The sequence below is a fragment of the Furipterus horrens genome, unplaced genomic scaffold (genome assembly GCF_987537825.1).
Source record: "Furipterus horrens unplaced genomic scaffold, mFurHor1.1.pri manual_scaffold_8, whole genome shotgun sequence".
Lineage (NCBI taxonomy): Eukaryota > Metazoa > Chordata > Mammalia > Chiroptera > Furipteridae > Furipterus > Furipterus horrens.
In genome coordinates, this window is record NW_028327178.1 from 44,012,317 (window position 1) to 44,032,523 (window position 20,207).

The following is a 20,207-nucleotide window of genomic DNA, read 5'->3' on the forward strand; positions in this document are numbered from 1 at the left end:
GAAAATGAGGAGAGGCTCAGAAACCTATGGGACAGCTATAAGCTGGCCAACATCCAAATCATAGGGTTCCCAGAGGGCGACGAAGAAGAACTAGAAATAGAAAAATTACGTGAAAAAATAATGAAGCAGAACTTCCCAAACGTGGGGAAGGAAATAGACTTACAGGTCCAGGAAGCACAGAGAGTTCCAAAACAACTGGACCCAGGGAGAACCACACCAAGACACTTTATAATCAAAATGTCAAAAATTAGAGATAGAGAATCTTAAAAGCAGCAAGAGAGAAGAGAATTATGTACAAAGGGGTCCCAATAAGACTATCAGCTGATTTCTCAAAAGAAACTCTGCAGGCAAGAAGGGACTGGCAAGAAATATTCAAAGTAATGAAAAGCAAAAACCTACAGCCATGAATACTCTATCCAGCAAAACTGTCATTCAGAATAGAAGGGCAGAGAAAGTGTTTCCAGGACAAAGTAAAACTGAAGAAGTTCATCAGATCCAAACCACTGTTATATGAAATGTTAAAGGGACTTGTTTAGAAGAAGGAGGATCAAAACTATGAACACTAAAATGAACACTATCACAAAAACCAACAACAGAAGCTAGGGAACTGAAACAAAGGCAAAATAAGTAGGCAACGAGAGTGGGAAAAGAATTATGGGTATGGGGGACATTATGGGCGGAGGTCAGCAGGGAGGAGGAGGGGGAAAGGGAGGGAGATGGTACAGGAATTAAGAAGCATAGTAGGAGGGAGTGGAGTAGACAGGAAGGGGTTGAGAAGAACTATATTCACAATCAATGGGCATGGACTAAGGGGGGGGGACAACTGGAGGGTGGGCCACCGGGTGGAGGGGAGCAAAGTGAAAAGAAACTGGGACAACTGTAACAGCATAATCAATAAAGCATATTTAAAAAAAGATCAAAATTATGAACATTAAAATGACAACAAGCACAACTATCAACAACTGAATCTAAAAAATAAAAACAAAATCCAACTAAGCAATCCACAATAGGAACAGAATCATAGGTATGGGGATCATTTGGAGGGTTATCAGCTGGGAGGGGGAAAGGGGAGAAATGGGTAAGTGGTGCAGGGATTAAGAAGCATAATTGTTTGTTACAAAATAGACATGAGGAAATTAAGAATAAGATAGGAAAGGATGAAGCCAAAGAACTTGTATGCACGATCCATGGACATGAACTAAGGGGGGTTGGATTGATGGAGGGAAGGGGAGTACTGGACAGAGGGAAGCAAAGGAAAAAAAATGGGACTACTGTAACAACATAATAAAATATTCTTAAAGAAAAGTGGTACATATATACAGTGGAATATTACTTGGCCAGAAAAATGAAATCTTAACATTTGCAGCAACATGGAGACATAGAGGGTATTGTGCTAAGTAAAATAAGTCAGACAAAAAAAGAGAACACCATATTATTTCACTTATATGTTAAATCTAAAGAACAAATAAATGAACAAAACAGGAACAGACTCAGATAGAGAACAGAGTGATGGTTGTCAGGTGAGAGGAGGTTTGGGGGACTGAGTAAAAAACGGGATTAAGAACTACAAATTGGTAGTTACAAAGTAGTCACAGGGATGTGAAGTACAGCATAAGAAATATAGTCAATAGGACTTCCGGCCAAGATGGAGGCTTAGACGGACACGCTAGGTCTCCCTCTACAACTAGAGAGGAATACAACTACTTCAAAACAAAGGATAACTAGAAATTCCAGAAAATAAAACTACACGGAAGCCCAACATATGAAGTTATAAACCAGCGGTGCCATTTGGGCAGGTAAGAGTTAAAGAGGGCAGTGCTGTTTGCGGTCGCACCTGGAGCGATGGGGCGGCGAGGAATCCCGGCTGCGGTCAAGCCCCTGGCGGTGCGCAACCCCGGCGCTGGGGAGAGCGGCCGCCGCATCGCCTTGAACAGTGAGGCCCAGGGGGGGCGGGAGGACGGATCCCAGTCTCCTAGCTGAATAACTGTGTGAATCCATCTTGGACCCCCGCCCCCAAAGAAAGCACCACAGGGCTGCGAAATAGGTCGCAGACAGGCGCCAGTCGCTGAATTGTGACGCGTACACAGGCACTGCCCCTTACAGCCGGCCCAAGAAAACAAAACGCACCTGTCAAAATGAGGTGGACAACTATAGAAATCCCGGTAGCACAGCTCACCAGGCAACAGATAGAGAACCTGACAGATGAACAGATAAGAAACCTGTCAGAGGCTCAGTTCTGGGCCATTGTTATCAGGTGGCTTACAGAATTCACAAAAGAGCAGGAAAAAGATAAGAAAGAAGCGAAAAACATTCATAACGAAAGGAACAAAACCACATACGAGACAGATGGTGAGGAAAAAAAATCCAGAGTTCATTTCAACAAACTGGAATATGGAGAAGGAACAAGCAGTCAACCAATGCAGGGAGAGGAAATGGGAAGCAACAATGAGAGGATCAGAAACCTCTGGGACAGCTATAAAAGGCCCAACATAAGAATCATTGGTTTGCCAGAGAGCGAGGAAGATGAACTAGAACTTGAAAAATTGAGTGAAAATATAATAAAGGAGAACTTCCCAGACTTGGGGAAGGGAATAGACTTGCAGGTCCAGGAAGCAAGGAGAGTTCCCAAGAGACTGGACCCAGGGAGAACCACTCCAAGACACATTATAATCAAAATGTCAAAAATTAAAGATAAAGAGAGAATCTTAAAAGCAGCAAGAGAGAAGAAAAGAATTATGTACAAAGGGGTCCCAATTAGACTATCAGCTGACTTCTCAAGAGAGACCCTACAGGCAAGAAGGGACTGGCAAGAAATATTCAAAGTAATGAAAATCCAAAACCTACAACCACGAATACTCTATCCAGCGAAATTGTCATTCAGAATAGAAGGACAGAGAAAGTGTTTCCAGGACAAAATAAAACTGAAAGAGTTCATTAGATCCAAACCACTGTTATATGAGATGTTAAAGGGACTGGTTTAAAAAACAGAAGCTAGGGAGATGAAACAAAGGCAAGCTAAACAGGCAACGAGAGTGGAAAAGGAACTGTGGGTACGGGAAGCATATTGGGGGGAGGTCAACAGGGAGGGGGAGTGGGGAGAGGGAGGGAGATGATATAGGAATTGGGGATCATGGTAGGAGGGAATGGAATAGACGGAGAGAGGTTGGGAGGAACTGTATGCACAACTAATGGACATAATCTAAAAGGGGGGGACAACTGGAGGGAGGGGGCCACCGGGTGGAGGGGAGCAGAGGGAAGGGAAATTGGCACAAATGTAATATTTTAATCAATAAAACACATTAAATCTGAAAAAAAAAAGAAATATAGTCAATAATATTGCAATAACTATAATATGTATGGGGTCAAGTGGTAGTAGGCTTATCAGGGAGATCACTTCAGAAATGATATCAATGTCTAATCATTATGCTATACACCTGCAACTAATATAAAATAATATTGAATGTCAACTATGACCGAAATTTTTTTTTAATGGGCAGAGGATCTGAAGAGAGATTTTTCCAAAGAAGACACTGTGGATGGCCAACGGGTACACAAAAAGGTTCTGAACATCTAATTATCGGGGTAATGCAAATCAAAAAGCACAATATGACATTACTTCACATCTGTTAGAATAGTTATTATCAAAAGACAAGAAATAGTAAGTGTTGGTGAGAATGTGGAAAAAAGGGATCTTTTATGCACTGTTGATGAGAATATAAATTGTTGCAGCCACTGTGGAAAACAGTTTGTAGGCTCCTCAAAAAATTACAAAATAGAACTACGATATGATCCAGCAATTTCATTTTGGGGTATTTTTCTGAAGAAAATTAAAACACTCAAAAAGATATATGCACCCCCATGTTCATTGCAGCATTATTTATAATAGCTAAGGTATACACGATGAAATACTCTTCAGCCAAAAAAGAAAAGAAAGAAAGAAAGAAGGAAGGAAGGGAGGAAGGAAGGAAGGAAGGAAGGAAGGAAGGAAGGAAGGAAGGAAGGAAGGAAGGAAGGAAGGAAAGAAAAGAAAGAAAGAAAGAGAAAGAAAGAAAAGAATGAAATCTTGCCATTTGCAGCAACATGGATGGGCCTTAAGGGCACTATGCTAAGCAAAATAAGTCAAACAGAGAAAGGCAAATGCTGTATGATTTCACATGTGGAATATAAAAAAACAACAACAACAACAAAAAAAAAAACCTAGCTTTTAGATACAGAGAAGAGATTGGTGGTTGCCAGAGGCAGGGAGTGGGAGGTGGGGGTACAGTGGGTGAAGGGTGCAGACTTACAATTATGAATCAGTCATAGGGATGTAATGTATGGCATGGTGACTATAGTTAATATTGTATTGCATACTTAAAATTTACTAAGATGGTAGATCTTAAAAATTCTCATTACAAAAAAAATCTTCATAACTATATACAATGATGGATGTCAACTAGACGTACCGCGGTGATCATTTTGCAATATGTATAAATATAAAATCATGTTGTACACCTGGAACTAGTATAATGCTATATGTCATTATACCTTTATTTAAAAAATGAATTTAAAATCTAATCCTAAAAAAAAAAAGAAATTTTAAAATATAATAGTTCTCAAAAAAGAAGTAGAAAATTTAACTTTTTGAGTAGTCCGAATAACTAATAGAAGGGGGAAAATGAAAAGAAAATTCCTAAGCAATAGAGAGGGAATAAGGTGGCCTAATGACATTTTGGTCAGGAAGCCTGAGGCAAAGAAGACCATGCCCTGCTCTCAGAGCTTAGCCCTCTCCAGAAAGCACTGTTGTTGTTGTTGTTGATTTGTTTTTTTTTTTTTTTGCTTTTTATTTTTTTGGCACTTTGACTTACACTCAAAAAATGATTCAAGCCTCAATATGAGTAAAGAATGGAGTTAGGACTTCTGGCCAAGATGGAGGCTTAGACTGACATGCTCTTTCTCCCTCCACAACTAAGTAGGAATACAACTACTTCAAAACCAAAGATAACCAGAAGTTCCAGAAAATAAAACTACACGGAAGCCCAACGTATGAAGTTATAAACCAGCGGTGCTCGTCTGGATGGGTAGGAGCGGCGACCGGAATGGAAAAGTCGGGCGGTGCTGTCTGTGCTAGCAGCAGGGATAGTGGCGGGACTGTGAGAAACGCCAGGGGAGCAATCCTGGCTGCAGTTGAGACCCGTCAGCTCGCAATTCCAACACTGGGGAAGGCAGACTTCCATTGCCTCCGACTGTGAGGGCCAGAGGGCGTGGGGACGGAGGAAAAGACTCCTGGTCTCTCAGCGAAGAGTAACGACATGAAGCCATCTTGGACCCCTGCCCCCACACAAAGTGCCACAGAGCGTTGAAAAAGGTTGCCAGCTACTGGGTAGTGATGAGTGCACGGGGCTCCACCCCCTACAGGCCTCCCAGGAAACACAGGTAAACAGAAAACTGTCAGAATGAAGCAGACCATGATTGAAATCCCGGTGACACAGCTCAGCAGGCAGCAGATGAGGGACCTAACCGATGAGCAAATAGGAAGTCTTTCTGAGGCTCCGTTCAGAGCTATAGTCATAAGGTGGCTTACAGAATTAACAAAAGATTTGGAACAAGACGGGGAAGGAATGAAAGCTAGTCATACTGAAACAAACGAAAACACATACGGGACAAGTGGTGAGGAAATGAAAACCAGAGATCAAACAACAAATCGGAATATAGGGAAGGAACAAATAGTCAACCAGTGCGGAAAGAGGAAACAAAAAGTGAGGAATACGAGGAGAGGCTCAGAAACCTCTGGGACAGCTATAAGTGAATGAACATTCGAATTATAGGATTGCCAGAGGGCGAAGAAGAAGAACTAGAAATAGAAAAATTATGTGAAAAAATAATGAAGCAGAACTTCCCAAACTTGGGGAAGGAAATAGACTTACAGGTCCAGGAAGCACAGAGAGTTCCAGAAAATGTGGACCCAGGGAGAACCACTCCAAGACGCACTATAATCAAATTGTCAAAAATTAAAGATAAAGAATCTTAAAAGCAGCAAGAGAGAAGAAAAGAATTATGTACAAAGGGGTCCCAATTAGACTGTCAGCTGATTTCTCAAAGGAGACCCTGTAGGCAAGAAGGGACTGGCAAGAAATATTCAAAGTAATGAAAATCAAAAACCTACAGCCATGAATACTCTATCCAGCAAAACTGTCATTCAGAATAGAAGGGCAGAGAAAGTGTTTCCAGGACAAAGTAAAACTGAAGGAGTTCATCAGATCGAAACCACTGTTATATGAAATGTTAAAGGGACTTGTTTAGAAGAAGGAGGATCAAAATTATGAACATTAAAATGAAAACTGCATCACAACAACCAACAACAGAAGCTAGGGAACTGAAACAAAGGCAAACTAAGTAAGCAACAAGAGTGGAAAAAGAATTATAGGTATGGGGAACATATTGGGGGGAGGTCAGCAGGGAAGGGGAAGAGGGAAAGGGAGGGAGATGGTACAGGAATTAAGAAGCATAGTAGGAAGGAGTGGAGTAGACAGGAAGGGGTTGAGAAGAACTATATGCACAACCAATGGACATGGACTAACAGAGGGGGACAACTGGAGGGAGGGGGGTCACTGGGTGGAGGGGAGCAGAGTGAAAAGAAATTGAGACAACTGTAACAGCATAATCAATAAAACATATTTTAAAAAAAAGAATGGAGTCAGGTTTATTGAGCTTTGTAGACACACACACAAACGCACCATAATTGTAATGTTTATTTCCCTGTTTCAAAGTAGCACCCAAAGCTTTTTTTAAAGAGAAGTTAAGGGGTGCAGATCCACATTTTGCCAAGAATGTTTTTTAAGGATTTTTCTTATTGTGAAATATATATTATTTATGTTAGTAATATATGTAAAACTATGAAACAAACATCCACTTAATAACTAAATAACTTCAAGGTCAAGAACAAGAATACTGCACTAGAGGCACCCAGGTGCCTTCTGATCTCTTGCCCGTCCTTCTCTGGAGGTAACCACTATCCTGCCTTGTTGCTCTCTTGCTCATCTCTACAGTTTTATCACCTAGTATGCATCCCTAAACAACATAGTTTAGTTTTGGCATTTCTGAACTTAAATTTAGAAATTATACTTTTAACAAGAAGTCTTTTCTAACTCATTTCTTGCACACTTAACACGCTTGTAAGATTCATCCACGTTTATGTTATCTGTAGTTCATCCATGTTTATTGTGGCATAAGATTTTATTATGTGGATATGCTACAATATATCCCTTTTACTTTAATGAACATTTATTTGCCTGTTAGAAACAATGCTGCTGGAACATTGTAATAGAGGTCTCCTGGAACATTTATTTGTTCAGTAATCAAGTTGGGGGGAAGAGGGCTTAAATGCATACTTACTATAAATTAATTTTTATTATGAATAAGAAGTGGTTTTGCATCACACAATAAAAAGGTCTCCTGGTGCACATGTGCAAGACCTTCTCTAGGTTACATCTCTAGCGGTGCAATTGATGGGCTTAGGGTATGTGACTGTTTAAATGTAAAAGTAATGCAGAACTGTTTTCCAAAGCAGTTGTGCCAATATAAACTCTCTCTGGCCATGCCTGAGAGTTTTTCCACATTCACACTAACACTTGGTGTTGCCAGATTTAAAATTTTTTGTCAGTCTGGTAGTATGGAGTAGTATCTGTTTGTCATAGTTATTAATTAGTCTGCACTTCCATGATTAATGGGAGTATGCATGTTTTTTTACTGGCCATTTTAAGTTTCTTCTTCTGTGGAGTGCAGATTTCAGTCTTTTGTTGATTTTTCTATTGCATTGTCTTTTTCTCTTTGATGTATTAAGTTCGTCTATCAATTCTTTGTCAGTTGTATGTTGAAGGCACCAGGAAAAGTTTTAGAGAATAAGGACTGCCAGGGTCTGTAGGGTGGAGTTGAAGTTCCCCAGGCATGAGGAAAAGTTCACACAGAGGGAATAGTTTATGCAAAGATTGTATTTGCTTGAGGGCCTTCATTCAAACATAACTGGAAAAAGGTGAAAAGAGGAAAGAACCCCCTCTCCTTCCTCTGCACTCCTCGGGTAAATTAATTTGTTTCTGGATTTAACATTCTTATTTTTGAAGACTAGTTTTAATGTGGATGAAACGGAGGATTTGCGAGTTTCTCCAGGATGGGCTTTAGCTCTACCCTGCACCTTTGAAGACTTACCTGGAATAAGGTACTCCACAGCTCTAGGCAAGGGAGGACAAACTGGAGGAAACCATCCTCTAAGAAAAACTGTTTTCATTGTCCAGACTTGCTCCCTTTCAAATTTTGAAATATCTTAAAGAAGGTTTTAAATCCCCAACCTGATAAGTTTATTCATAATGAATTTATCCTTCAGAAGACAGAATTTATTTTTATTTCCCTGGCAATCATTTAGAAACAGCAGTTCAAAGCTGAAAATGGATTTTCCTTTTGTTATCTCTACAGCTGACAGATCTTTCTGGCTAAGCAGTGGTTTGGCAATGGGTGGTTTTTAATTCCAGCTTTTTTAAAGTACAATTAAGGAAAACTGCAATTCTAAGGCAACATAGATTTGAAACCTTATTTGGCCCCTCATTACCTCATTCATGAGGGTGGGAGCACTCTGGCTGGACATCACATGCTCTGGCCTAGGGAGAGGGTGACTCATTTTGCTTGGACTGATGGGCCTCAGAGTCGGGTGGAGAAGGGCTGCATCTGTCAGATGGGAGGGCCTCTCTCATATGGGTCCATTTACAAGTGAGAAAGAAATAAGCCTGTGGACGTTGGCCTCGAAGGTTACAGTGAATATGATGTGAACAGTTGATAAAGGCCCAAGGAAAACTTAACAGAGGTTTAAATTTATTCAAGTTGTTTACATTTGTTAAAAGATAAAACTGAAGTATACTCTTCTGTTCAAAGGTTGAGTTTTCAGTTTTCAACTTGTTTCAAAGTTAGTGTCCCCAGATACCAGTTCTCACCCAAATTTAATGCCACTTTTCCATCTATATATGTATTAGGTATGTTAATTTGGTCAACTGTCTTATAAAAGTCAGACACCTATCTGCTTTCTTACACTCATTTAACCAATGTTATTAAGCAAATAATATATGCCAGACACTGTGCCAGGTACAGGGTTTTTTGTTTTTGTTTTTAAATTTTTTATTGTTTTTCTATTACAGTTGTCCCAATTTTTCCCCTGTTGCTCTCTACTGCCCTGTCCCCCCTCCAACAGTCAAGCCCCACCCTGGTGTCCATGTTCATAGGTCATTCATACATGTTCCTTGACTAGACACTTCTCCTTCTTTCCGCCCTTCTCTCCCTCCCCCTGTCCCCTCTGGTCACTGTCAGTCTGTTCTTTGTTGCCATGCCTTTGGTTCTATTTTGCTCTTTTGTTCATTAGGTTCCTGCATTAGGTGAGATCATATGGTAATTGTCTTTTGCCACCTAGCTTATTTCACTAAGCATAATGCTCTCCAGTTCCGTCCATGCTGTCGTGAAGGATAGGAGTCCCTTCTTTCTTTCAAAAACATGGAACCGTTCTTGAATCTATGTGTTATCCTTGTACAGGGGCCATGCTAACTTCTCTGTATCATGCCAATTTTAGTGTATGTGCTGCCAAGCAAGCACAAATATAGGGGTAAAGTATGAATAAGGTGAATAAGAAATAGTTTTTCTTCAACAAACCTTCATTCAAAAACTAAACGATGGTGTTACAAGTCGGAATCAATGTGACTTTTGGAAAGGATTAATGATTGAAACCCTGGAGTGCTGGTCATGACTTGCTGGTTATGTGTCCACTTTGTGAAAATTCATTCATAAATCACTAATGATTTATGCACTTTTTTGTAAAAATTCTGTATGTTGATAAAAATTTTCCATAATCTACAATGACTTATTTTTTTTTTTTAAATTTTATGAGCCTTGGCAGATGGCTTAGTTGGTTGGAGAGTCACCCCATTTACCAAAAGGTTGCGGGTTCGATCCCCAGTGAGGGTGTCACACTCCTTTCCTCTCTCTGTAAATAATCAATAAAACATGTCCTTAGGTGAGGATTTTTAAAAGACCCTTTATGAAATTGGAATGCCTAGTACTAAAGGAAAAAATTGTTTGGGGGCTGAAACACATTGGAACTGAATTCTGATACATTTTTTTTTCTATTGTTCTTTCAATTTCTCTCAGAATCCTGGCACCACTGCCCTCAAACAACCATTTGGAAAGCATAACCTCAGAATATCCAAGGAATAAAATATTTTGTTTTTATATTTTAAAATTAGTGAAAAACATGTAAGAGTGTAATAGAAAACTAAGGCACTTTCCTTCTTGACCCGTCAACATTCTGAATATGAAACTCTTGTATCACTTTGTATCTTCCATTAGTCTTTGATATTAGCAACTTTTATCGGCCTTATTGTATCTAAATGTCTAAAGGTGTCAATGGGGCTTAGATCATGAAGGGCATTTAAGCAGGCTCTATGCTGCTCTACACTATTTAAATGTGCTATTATCAGGCCAGAGTATTTAAATATAGTAATATCACACCATGGTGCTGTGTTCTTTCTTAGCGCCTCTGGATGAGTTTAAAAGTGAGTTAGGTCTGAAAACACTGAGCCAAGGAAAGCTCATGCAAATATCCCGCTTCATTGACAACTACCTAAACAACCAAGTTTCCAGTGCTCAATGAAATATTTTTTATAATAACAACTTCAAAAAGTTACCAAAATACATGAGGCAATAGAAGAACAGGAGAACTTTTCCCAAGTTATGATTTATAGCAGTTCAATTCTTTCTCACTTTCTGATTTTTAATATTTGCATTGACATTTACTAATGTTTTAGCCTTTAAAAAACACCACGTTTGTGTTAAATAAACATAGTGTGGCTTTCAGTTCATTTTAGGTCCCTTAGAGCGACCATATAATTTATTGTCCAAACCCAGGTCACTTTTGAAGTTGAAAGGAGACACTAAAAATATTTAACAGTGTTAACTGATCCACAACAGGAGTAACCTGGGACTGGCCCGATCGCATCAGCATATCTCATCACCTTACCTATCTTTAGATAAGAGGAAAAAACAAAAACAAGAACAAACTACAGTTTGTTTTTCTCCACCAGCATATACTAAATCCTTCAACAGTGATTTAGTCCTGCAACCTTTCCTCACGTTCAGTACTCCTTAGTCCGACCTTGGATGTCTGCCTCACCTACCTCCTGGGGTGAGGGAGGGAGAGAGAGAGGGAGAGAAATGTTGTATAAGAGACTGGTTATCTCTCACATGACCCCAAATGGGGACCCAGCCTGCAACCCAGGCATGTGCCCTGACTGGGAATTGAACCAGTGACCTTCGTTTCACTGCCTGGCGCTCAGTGCACTGAGCCACACCAGCCAGGGCCTAGGTACTTCTAAGACCACATACCTTATTCCAGCTAATCTACCAGCTAGCTCCTGCCCTTATTAAGAACATACAGTGCACAGGTCACATTAATTACAATCACTTCCTCTCCTACAATCACATTCATTTTTCATATCAGCTGATTTTAAGTAAAACAAAACAACAATAAAATACTTCTCCACATGCCCTGGCTGGTGTACTAGGTTGCTTGGAGTGTTGTTCTAGAAACCAAAAGGTTGTGAGTTTGATTCCAATCAGGGCACATACCTAGGTTGCAGAGTCAGTCCCCAAGCAGGGCAAGTACAGGAGGAGGCAACCAATCGATGCTTCTCTCACATTGATGTTTCACTCTCTCCCTTTCTCTCTGTCCCTCTCTCTCTGGAATCAGTTTTTTTAAAAAGTCTCCATGGCCATCACCAAGGTACATTGTTTTTACAATGCTATACATATTCTATTTACTAAATGTAACTTTGTTCATGTTCTGAAGTCATTTCATTCATGTGTGTCTTGCTCCCGATCAATTAAGATGATAAAGAGCTAAATCTGTTTTTCTCTGGCTTCCATATTGCCTGGTATTGTGTTCAATACGCAAAACTTCCTCAACATGATTCCTGACAAAGCAAAGCTTCGGATGTCCACAAAAACCCCAAGAACTTCTTATGTCCCCAAATATAACATTTTCTTATTGTTCCCAGAATTAAGTTGAAATACAATTGATCCTCATTATTCATACACTCTGTATTTGTAGGTCAGCCTGCTCATTGATTTTTTTGTAACTCCAAGAACAGTACTGGTAGCCTTGTCCTGATCATGGTGGGCTTGGCAGAGCATGAAGCTGTGGAAACCTGACCAGGCCAATGCACAAGTTCCCAGCTGAGGTCCAGCAAAGCGAGGCTCTACCTTTTTGTTTTAGTTCCCATGCTATAAACAAATGTTCTTTTCATGATAAATATAGTGCTACTATTTTTTTTTTTTTTTTGCATTTTTGTGCTTTTTGTGAAACATTTTGCTGTTTAAAATGGCCTTCAGGCATAGTACTAAAATGCTGTCTGGTGTTCCTGCACACAAGAAGGCTGTAACGTGTCTTAGGGAGAAAATGTTTGTTAGTTAAGGCATGAGTTACAGTGGTGTTAGCCATGAGTTCAATGTTAATAAACCAATAATATATATTCAATAAGGTGTCTTTGATAGAAACATATATAAAACAGGGTTGTGTGTTGATTAGTTGACAAAAACACTGTGACCAGATGTTTGTAGGGACCTACCCTGTATTTCTGCTAGAAGCAATTTCTAATATTTACTAATTCAGTGTTTGCAGAAACTTTATAGAACATAATATGCTAAATAATGAAAATTGACTATATTCAAATACTAAACCATTGTTTAAAACTGCACAGCTTGAAATACTGTAGAGTTAGTTTGCTCATAAATACTATTCTAATGAGTATCAACCAAGATTGTGCTAAAATTGAACACCTTATAATCATCAAACTCATTCTGCCTATATAAAACACTGTTGATTCCAGAACAATTAACCCTCATTCTATAAATAAATGATGAACTACAACATAGTTTAATGTGTCTGATAATAATGAAGACATTATTGCCTAAGCTATTATAGCTCTCTTAGAAAGAAACAAACAGATTCTGAGAGCCTATTTTTGTCAGTTATTTTTTATAAAGAAAAAAAATCGTGTTCAAAACCATACCATAAATGTGACAGCAATAAATGCTCAAATACAATATTTGGCCTATAGTTGGCTATAGGGAGCATTCTTAGAACCAAAAAATATCTGAAAAAAATTAAGGGATATGGAATTGGTAACTAATTCATCTTTTTAAATTTTTATTAATTTATTTACTTTTAGAGGGAGGGGAAGGAAGGGAGAAAGAGAGGGAGAGAAACATTGATGTGTGAGAGGCACATCAATCGGTTGCCTCTCACTTGCCCCCAACTAGGGACCTGGCCTAAAACCCAGGCATGGGCCCTAACCAGGAATTGAACCAGTGACTTTTGGTTCGCAGGCCAGCACTAAATCCACTGAGCCACACCAGCCAGGCTAATTTCATCTTTTTGAGGAAGAAGAGATTCATGAATGAATTGCCTGATGAGCTGCATTTGTGTGTGTGTGTGTGTGTGTGTGTGTGTGTGTGTGGAATTATTAACCTTGCCAAAGATGTCATAGAATTGTCCTAAAATAAGTCCATACTGTAGAGGAGAAAATCTCCTAAACAATGAGCTGAGCTACATGTTTTCTCTTAGGGAGTAGAAGAGAGAAAACTGGGCTAGAAGTCAAGAGCTCAGTAGTCTTCCCCACTATCACATCTAGAGTCATTTCTGGTTACATCATACATATGTCTCTTAATAGCCACTTCTTTATATTTCTTACTTGGGAAGAATAACTGCAATAGATGGTCAGGTTCCCGTGTTAGTTGGCACAACAAAAGAATGACAAAGCTCCAGAATCTGATTGCAGATGTGTTGCAATGCTGAAATAGTAACAATAACAATTGTAAATATTTGTCCTCTGTTTATTGTATGCCAGGCACTGTGCTAAGGAATTTACATGTGGTAACTGAACTAATCCTCCCAACAGCCACATGGGGCAGTCCCATTTTCAGAGAAGAAAACAAAGGATAGGAAGGTGTATCAACTTGTCCAAGATCATTCAGTGAGGGAGGCGAGGGTCCCAGTTTTGAATAGTACATGACTGTTGCATGAGCTCTTAAACACTTTTTAAAATATATATATAAATGTTTATTCTTCATGCATAATTTTTTAAAATTTTTATTGCTTTTCTATTAAAATTGTCCCACTTTTTCCCACATTGCTATCCCCCACCCAGCCCACCCCTTCTCCCACAGTCAATGCCCCACCCCGTTGTCTGAGTTCATGGGTTATTTATATTAGTTCCTTTACTAAAACCCTTTCACTACTTACCCCCTTCCCTCCCACCCCCCTCCTCCTCTGATAACTGTTACTCTGTTCCTTGTTCAATTTTGTTCATTTGTTTGTGTTGTTCTTTAGTCTCCTGTATTAGGTGATATAATATGGTATTTTTCTTTCATTGCCTGGCTTATTTCACTAAGCATAATTCTCTCTAGTTCCATTCATGTTGTCGCAAATGGCAGGAGTTCCTTCTTTCTTTCTACTGCATAGTATTCCATTGTGTAAATGTACCAGTTTTTTAATCCACTCATCTACAATGGGCACTAAGGTTGTTTCCAGCACTTGGCTATTTTAAGTAGTGCTGCTATGAACATAGGAGTGCATAGGTTCTTTAGAATTGGTGTTTCAGGATTCTTCAGGTATAATTCTAGCAGTGGAATCGCTGGATCAAAAGGCAGTTCCATTTTTAGTTTTTTGAGGTAATTCCATACTGTTCTCCATAGTGGCTGCACCAGTCTGCATTCCCACCGACAGTGCAGTAGGGTTCCTGTTTCTCCACATCCTCGCCAGCACTTGTTGTTTGTTGATTTGTTGATGATGGCCATTCTGACTGGTGTAAAGTGGTATCTCATTGTGGTTTTTATTTGCATCTCTCTGATGGCTAGTGATGTTGAGCATTCTTTCATATGCCTATGGACCCTCTGTATATCCTCCTTAGAGATGTGTTTGTTCAGGTTCATTGCCCATTTTTTAATTGGGCTGTCTGTCTTCTTTGTGTTGAGATATGTGAGTTCTTAGTATATTTTGGAGATCAATACCTTATCCGATGTATCATTGGCAAATATGTTTTTCCATATGGTTGGTTCCCTTTTCATCTTGCTGATGTTTTCTTTTGCTCAGCAGAAGCTCTTTAGTTTGATGCAGTCCCATTTGTTTATTTTTTCCTTTATTTTCCTTACCTTAGGAGATGTGTCAGTGAAAATATTGTTACATGGGATATCTGAAATTTTCCTGCCTATGTTTTCCTCTAGGACTTTTATGGTGTCACGTCTTATATTTAAGTGTTTGATCCATCTTGAGTTTATTCTGGTGTGTGGTGTAAGTTGGTGGTCTAGTTTCATTTTTTTGCACATCCCTACCCAGTTCTCCCAGCACCATTTGTTGAAGAGGCTCTTCTCATTCCATTTTATGTTCCTTCCACCTTTGTTTAATATTAGTTGACCACAGAGGCCTGGGTTTATTTCTGGGCTCTCTATTCTGTTCTATTGATCTATATGTCTGTTCTTATGCCAGTACCAGGCTGTTTTGATTACAGTGGCCTTGTAGTATAGTTTGATGTCAGGTATTGTGATTCCTCCTATTGCATTCTTCTGTCTCAAGATTGCTGTGGCTATTTGGGGTTTTTTTTTTTTTTTTTGAGTCCATATAAATTTTTGAAGTCTTTATTCTAGGTTTGTGAAATATGTGGTCAGTATTTTAAGAGGGATTGCATTAAATCTATAAATTGCTTTGGGTAGTATGGACATTTTAATGATGTTGATTCTTCCCATCCATGAACATGGTATCTGCTTCCATTTATTTGTATCTTCCTTAATTTCTTTCTTCATTGTTATGTAGTTTTCCAAGTACAGGTCTTTTACCTCCTTGGTTAAGTTTATTCCTAGGTACTTTATTTTTCTTGTTGCTATAGTAAGTGGGATTTTTTTCTAGTTTCTATACCTGATATTTTATTGTTGGTGTACAAAAATGCCTTTGATTTCTGAATATTTACTTTGTACCCTGCTATTTTGCCAAATTCACTTATTAGGTCAAATAGTTTTTTCATGGAGTTTATAGGGTTTTCTAATATACTATCATGTCATCTGCAAATAATGACAGTTTTACTTCTTCTTTTCCAATTTGGATGCCTTTTATTTCTTTTTCTTGTCTGATTGCTGTGGCTAGAACTTCCAATACTATGTTGACTAGGAGTGGAGAGAGTGGACATCCTTGTCTTGTTCCTGATCTCAGGGGGAATGCTTTCAGTTTTTGTCCATTGAGTATGATGTTGGCTTTGGGTTTCTCATATATGGCCTTTATTACGTTGAGGTATGCTCCCTCTATTCCCATTTTGCTGAGTGTTTTCATCATAAATGGGTGTTGTACATTATCAAATGCTTTTTCAGCATCTATTGATATGATCGTGTGATTTTTGTCTTTCATTTTGTTTAGGTGATGTATTATATTTATTGATTTGAGAATATTAAACCATCCTTGCATCCCTGTGATGAATCCCACTTGATCATGCTGTATGATCTTTTTAATGTGTTCCTGGATCCAGTTTGCCAATATTCTGTTGAGGATTTTAGCATCTATGTTCATCAGTGATATTGGCCTGTAGTTTTCTTTCTTTGTTGTGTCTTGACCTGGTTTTGGAATTAGGGTAATACCTGCTTCATAGAAAGAGTTTGGAGTCTTCCCTCTTCTTGGATTTTTTGGAATAGTTTGAGAAGGGTAGGTGTTAGTTCTTCACTAAATGTTTTGTAAAATTTGCCTGTGAAGCCATCCAGTCCAGAGCTTTTGTGTGCTGGGAGTTTTTTTATTACTATTTCAATTTCACTCTTTGTTATTGGTCTGTTCAGGCTTTCTGCTTCTTGATTTAGTTTTGGAAGATTATATGTTTCTAGAAATGTGTCCATTTCATCTAGGTTGTCAAGTTTCTTGCCATATAGTTGTTTGTAACAATGTCTTACAATCCTTTGTATTTCTGTGATATCAGTTGTGATTTCTCCTCTTTCATTTCTGATTTTGTTTATTTGGGTCCTCTCTCTTTTTTTCTTGATTAATCTGGCTAAAGGCTTGTAGATTTTGTTTATCTTTTCAAAGAACTAGCTTCTACTTTTGTTGATCTTTTGGATTGTTTTTTTAGTCTCTATGTCATTTAATTCTGCTCTGATCTTCTTTCTACTTGCTCTGGGCTTTGTTTGTTGTTGTTCTAGTTCTTGTAGCTGTAGGGTTAGAGTTTTTATTTGAATTCATCTATCCTTTTTAGGTAAGCCTGTATTGCTATGAACTTCCCTCTCAGCTTCTGCTGTGTCCCATAGGTTTTGGGCTGTTGTGTGTTCATTATCATTTGTTTCCAGAAACGTCTTGATTCCTTCCTTGATTTCATTTTTAACCCATTCATTATTAAATAGCCTGTTATTCATTCTCCATGAGTTTGAATGTCTTTGAGTTTTTTCCTTAGGTTCAGAAAATAATGAGATTTTGAATCTCTAGCTATGTATAGTGTTAAAGAAAAAGCTTTCATGGCTGAAAGGTATTTTTAAAGAAAGGGTTTATTAGGCCATTGCTATTGTCAACATAAGAAAAGTCCAAACCTGTAGGGAATTTTTATGAGTTAATGTGAGCCAAACTGATGACAATTACTAGACAGCAAAATCTCCAAGAACTGATAAAATGCTCTGGAGAATAGCAGTTTTGCAGTTCATTTTATACATTAAAATCAAAGGAGGAGACACAAGGGGGTTACATGAAATGCACTGGTGGTAGGTAGATTAGGGAGGCAGGAGGAAGCATGGGGGATCTCTGAGTTTAAATAAAGAGTAAAATTAACACACACATACTTCCTTCACCTTGGTGGGTACAGGATAGTTAACAGTTAGCCTTTACAGCACACATTTATGGTATTTGGGGAACAAAATAACAATGAAGCGTTTTGAGTAAGTGTCCCCTGAGGGTGCTGAAAAAGGAGATTATGCTGACATTTCAGAGGTATATTAGTGCAGATGGAAAAAGCCAATAGACAGGCTTACTTAAGGTACAGATAGACCTTTTTCAAGGAAGCTACAGGCCTCGGATGGACTACCCACCATGACCAGCTTTTAGTTAGTAATTTTTATATCCAGACCATCCTGTGTGGTTATTTTTGGTCTCTAAATTGGTCAGACCCACCATGCAGGCCTCCCCTGAGCATGTCAGATTTAGTATGTGGTCCTTTTTTCATCCACACTAGCAAGAAAATGATCAGGTCCTAGGACATGCAGCCTGAACCACCTGGAGTGTATATGCTCTTGTATGGAAACAGGTTGGGAAAGAATGATGTAAATTATTTTTGAAAGAATTTACACTGGCCATAGATAAAGGGGTGGGAGAAGGTGAGCAGAGTTAGTTCAGGGATAAGCACAGAGTCCCTAAGTAAGAAGTGTCCACTCCTGTGCATTTATGGTGAGCAACAGTGTGAAAGTTCATGCGTAAGCAAGAAGTGGAGGCTCCAGAGTGCCATGGTGCTGGGCTATTCTCTTTAGATAATCCTAGAAATAGTCATCTGGGAGTTAATTCAAAATTCCAACATATATTCAGGTATGCAAGCAGTCTTGTTGGTTTTGCCCTGCAGTTGTTAACTGATTAACCTCTCTTGTCTCTTCCTTCTAATTTCTGGTCTGCTGTAATTTAATTTAGGACATCTCAGAATTTTTTCCCTGTCAATAGTAATTGGATCTTTTCAAATGCACATGGAACATTTTTGAAGATAAACCACATGGTAGGACATAAATAAGTCTCAACAAATTCAAGAAAATTGAAATAATATGTGATCTTGGATCACAATTGCTTGAAACTAGAAACCAACCTCAAGGAAAAAACTCAAAAACATTCAAATACATGGAGACTAAATAACATGCTATTAATGAATGAATGGGTTAACAATGAAATCAAGGAAGAATTCAAAAAGTTTCTGGAAACACGTGAAAATGAACACACAACAGCTCCAAACCTGTGGGACACAACACAGGCAGTCCTGAGAGGGAAGTTTATAGCAACACAGGCCTACCTAAAAAGAGTAGAAAAATCTCAAGTAAACATCCTAACCCTATACCTACAAAGACTAGAAGAACAACAACAATACAGCCCAGAGTGAGTAGAAGGAAGGAAATATTCAAGATCAGAGCAGAATTAAATGACATAGAGACTAAAAGAACAATTCAAAGGATCAATAAATCCAGGAGCTGGTTCTTTAAAAAGATAAACAAAATTGACAAGCCTTTAACCAGACTCATCAAGAAAAAAAAGTAGGACCCAAATAAAATCAGAAATGAAAGAGGAGAATTACAACTGATACTACAGAAATACAAAGGATTGTAAGAAATTACTATGAACATGTATAGGACAAGATATTTAACAACCTGAGTGAAATGGACAAATTTTTGAAACATATAATCTTCCAAACTGAATGAAGAAGCAGAAAGCCTGAAGAGACCGATAACAATTAGTAAAATTGAAGCAGTAATCAGAAAACTCCTGGCGCACAAAAGCCCTGGACTGGATGGCTTCACAGACAAATTTTACCAAACAGGAAGAACTAACTCCTGTCCTTCTCAAACTGTTCCCCAAAACCCAAGAAGAGGGAATACTCCCAAACTCTTTCTATGAAGCCAGTATCATCCTCATTCCAAAACCAGGTCAAGACACAACAAAGAAAGAAAACTACAGGCCAATATCGCTGATGAACTTAGATGCTAAAATCCTCAACAAAATATTGGCAAAGTGGATCCAGCAATACATTGAAAAGATCATACACCATGATCAAGTGGTATTCATCCCAGGGATGCAGGGAAAGTATAATATTTGCAAATCAATAAACATAATACATCATATAAACAAAATGAAAGACAAAAAACACATAATCATATCAATAGATGCTGAAAAAGCATCGAAAAAGTACAGCACCCATGTATGATAAAAACGCTCAGCAAAGTGGGAATAGAGGGAGCATACCTCAACATAGTAAAGGCCATATAATAGAAACCTACATCCGACATCATACTCAACAGGCAAAATCTAAAAGCTTTCCCCCTAAGATCAGGAATAAGACAAGGATGTCCACTCTCTCCACTCCTAGTCAACATAATATTAGAAGTTCTAGCCACAGCAATCAGACAAGAAAAAGAAATAAAAGGCATCCAAATTG

The 20,207-nt window shown here is 38.6% G+C and overlaps 1 long non-coding RNA gene and 1 other non-coding gene across 2 annotated transcripts in view; both read right to left on the bottom strand.

Annotated features, from left to right (window-relative positions):
- LOC150002825 (uncharacterized) overlaps positions 1-20,207 on the bottom strand; it is a 48,987-nt gene that overhangs the window by 23,033 nt on the left and 5,747 nt on the right. The window lies entirely within an intron of this gene.
- Positions 9,505-9,609, bottom strand: LOC150002826 (U6 spliceosomal RNA). The gene has a single exon (XR_016512812.1). It is a non-coding gene; the product is annotated as a U6 spliceosomal RNA (small nuclear RNA).